This window comes from Schistocerca serialis, chromosome 2 (assembly GCF_023864345.2).
Source record: "Schistocerca serialis cubense isolate TAMUIC-IGC-003099 chromosome 2, iqSchSeri2.2, whole genome shotgun sequence".
NCBI lineage: Eukaryota > Metazoa > Arthropoda > Insecta > Orthoptera > Acrididae > Schistocerca > Schistocerca serialis.
The window spans coordinates 353,968,201-353,972,027 of record NC_064639.1 but is presented as its reverse complement, the minus strand read 5'-3'; the positions used below and the strand labels follow the sequence as shown (position 1 = coordinate 353,972,027).

Sequence of the window (3,827 nt, the reverse complement as noted above, 5' to 3'; positions counted from 1 at the left end):
ATCTTATATCCTCCTTTCAAGACACTGTCCATTCCATTCAACTGCTCTTCCAAGTCCTTTGCTGTCTCTGACAGAATTACAATGTCATCGGCGAACCTCAAAGTTTTTATTTCTTCTCCATGAATTTTAATACCTACCCCGAATTTTTCTTTTGTTTCCTTTACTGCTTGCTCAATATACAGATTGAACAACATCGGGGAGAGGCTACAACCCTGTCTTACTCCCTTCCCAACCACTGCTTCCCTTTCATGTCCCTCGACTCTTATAACTGCCATCTGGTTTCTGTACAAATTGTAAATAGCCTTTCGCTCCCTGTATTTTACCCCTGCCACCTTCAGAATTTGAAAGAGAGTATTCCAGTCAACATTGTCAAAAGCTTTCTCTAAGTCTACAAATGCTAGAAACGTAGGTTTGCCTTTTCTTAATCTTTCTTCTAAGATAAGTCGTAAGGTCAGTATTGCCTCACGTGTTCCAGTGTATCTACGGAACATGGTACGCAATCGAAATCACCTACTCCTCCTTAAGACGTGCATGGGTGTTATTTAGTAGTTAATTGTAAATAATAGAGGAAACAAGAAATAACTCCGATGACGCCGTGAATTGTGGTTAGAACGATGACTGTTCTGCTAATTAAAGTCCAGAACAAAAATAGAATACCTTCGAAGTCCAAAGAAAACATTTACAGTTATGGTTTTCAACGAGAAAGAAAAGGCTTTTTTTTCTTTTAGTTAAACGAAGGATGGATAAAACGCTCATGCACAAGCAATGTGCAAATCCAGTTTCGTTTCGTAAAATCTGAACATTAAATGACAGATGGAAGAAAGATTTGCACGAAGTACAAAATATGCAGCAAAATGAAACTAACAAAAGTGTGAAAGAAAGCGTATTTGAAGAATTCAGAACTTCTCGTGAGACTCTATGTACCATTATCGAAGATCTACGAGACGGGGCGCTCTGAATTGCAAGGGAGATGAACATTACTGATTTTCACTTTCAGGAAATTATACGGAAAAGGAAGTCGCAAAATTAAAAAGTTTACCTCAAGTAAACGTGTAGAGAAGATGTTATTAATAGGTAATTTGTAGAGAAATTCGTAACTGAAGTGAAGACGAAGTTTCTTGTTATCCCCTAAAATGCTGCGTATAAGGCCAGTCTACTATATTTCATACAAACCGTGCTTCATCATTTGGAGCGAAAAACAGAGTCGCTTGTGCAGTCGATGAATGCTGTAACATTCTGGTATAAAACAGTGACAGTGAGAATTATGAGTAGGTTACTGTTTTCTCAGCTTTATATCTGTCTTTAGGGACATCAAGGCAGAGCAGGAGCAAAAATTAAAAGAAAAGGCTGTTTACTTGCAAAAATCTTATAGTCGACGTATCAAAACCTGGAAAAATTCGGAGAGGATGATTTTCATTGTTACATTCGAAACGTCTTCTTACCATTTGCAGTCAATAATTCATTGCTTTTGTTGGACTCCTGGCCTGGACATAACGACTCCTCTGTCTTTACAAGGACGACGAAAAGACTAATATAATCCTGGTTCCCTTCGGAACTAATAATGAAAATGAGCCATTCGATGAAAATTTTCAACCGTCTAAAGCATTTTTCAAAAAATTGACGGGCAATATAATTTCCATCAACTCTTTGTCATTTCAAGTTTTACTCAGCGGAACAGTATCGTTAAACTTCAGTCATTTCTGTGATGTCAATTTTACGAACTTGACAAAGCATGTCTGGTACGCAGCACAGTATGCAGAACAACGGCCAAGACCGTTTCTTACTCGATTCCAGTTCAGTTTAAATAAAATTAGTAATTACTGTGAAGTGTGCGAATGTATTTGATTTATTATTAGATGTGTCTGCTGTAAGGAAATGTTTGTTTTCGTCATCCAGCAGTCACTTCACTTTTTTGTGACAACAGCGAATGAACAAAGTACAGTTTCATTGTGGGCAAAATATACATAGTTTCAAGATTATCATAAGAACTGTAATACAGGGTTTGTTATAAAATATTAAATTTTAACAAATTAATGTTCGGATTGATGGAAATTGACTGTAATGTAACATCATACATTGCAATGATTTTCTTTTCTCTGCTAGTCTCTTGTGCAACATCTACAGAAGTTCAGCGTCGGTATAAACTGAAAGTTATTCAATAAATTAATGAACTGGAACATTTTTGGTACGGTGAAGTGCTTAAAATTAGCGCGAGTGCATTTTGGACTTCGCGCTACGCGGCACTGCGCCCTCCTGTCACGGTTGAGTCTGCTCATTCGCCCATTCGGCGCTAGACAGATAGTGGTGAGTTCCTATGGGACCAAACTGCTGAGGTCATCGGTCCCTAGGCTTACACACTACTCAATCTAACGTCAACTAACTTACGCTAAGTACAACACACACACCCATATCCGAGGGAGGACTCGAACCTTCGGCAAGGAGCCCAAGACCACGCGGCTAACCCATGCGGCCGCTAGGCAGAAAGGACTGCACAAGTCGGTGTTACACACTGGGGTGACAAAGGTCATAGGATACCTTATAATATCGTGTCGACCCTGCTTTCGACAGGCGTAGCGCAGCAACTCAACGTGGCATGGACTCAGCTAGTTGTTGCAACTCCCCTGTAGAAATATTGAGCCATGCTTCCTCGGTAGCCGTCCATAATTGCGGAAGTGTTGCCGGTGCAGGATTTTGTGTACGAACTGTCCTCGCGATTATGTCCCATAAATGTTCGATTAGATTCATGTCGGGCGATTTGGGTGGCCAAATCATTCGCTCTGACAGTCCAGAACAATTGTAGCCCGATCACATGGCGCATTGCATCCACAAAAATTCAATCGTTCCCAGAATGAGATTTTCACTCTGCAACGGAGTGTGCGCTGATATGAAACTTCCTGGCAGATTAAAACTGTGTGCCCGACCGAGACTCGAACTCGGGACCTTTGCCTTTCACGGGCAAGTGCTCTACCAACTGAGCTACCGAAGCACGACTCACGCCCGGTACTCACAGCTTTACTTCTGCCAGTACCTCGTCTTTTACCTTGCAAACTTTACAGAATTTCTCCTGCGAAAGGCAAAGGTCCCGAGTTCGAGTCTCGGTCTGGCACACAGTTTTAATCTGCCAGGAAGTTTCAATTCAATTGTTGTTTGGGAACATGGAGTCCAATAATGGCTGCAGATGGTCTCCAAAGAGCCGAACATAACCATTTCCAGTCAATGATCGGTTCAGTTGGACCAGAGGACTAAGTCTATTCCAAATAAACTCAACTCACACCCTCAACCATTTCCAGTCAATAATCAGTTCAATTGGACCAGGGGACCCAGTCTATTCCATATAAACGCCACCCACATCATTACGCAGCCACCACTAGCTTGCATGGAGTCTTGTTGATAACTTAGCTCCACGTCTTCGTGGGGCCTGCGCCACAAACCAACAGTACCAACAGTTCTTAACAACTGAAATCGGGACTCATCTGACCATGCCACGGTTTTTAAGTCGTCTAGGGTCCAAGCAAGAGGCGCTGTAGACGTGCTGTTAGCAAAAGCAATCGCGTAGGTCGTCTGCTGTCATAGCACATTAACGCTACATTTCGGGGTATTGCCATAACGGGTACCTTGCTTCAAATCGCTCTGAGCACTATGGGACTTAACTTCTAAGGTCATCAGGCCCCCTTGAACTTAGAACTACTTAAACCTAACCAACCTAAGGACATCACACACATTCATGCCCGAGGCAGGATTCGAACCTGCGACCATAGCGGTCGCGCGGTTTCAGACTGTAGCGCCTAGAACCGCTCGTCCAAGCCTTCCTTGTACGTCCCACATTG

At 42.2% G+C, this 3,827-nt stretch overlaps 1 non-coding gene across 1 annotated transcript; it reads right to left on the bottom strand.

Moving 5' to 3' along the window:
* Positions 1–2,912: 2,912 nt before the first annotated feature.
* On the bottom strand, positions 2,913–2,987 carry Trnas-uga (transfer RNA serine (anticodon UGA)). The gene has a single exon. It is a non-coding gene; the product is annotated as a tRNA-Ser (tRNA).
* Between the last annotated feature and the right edge of the window lie 840 nt (positions 2,988–3,827).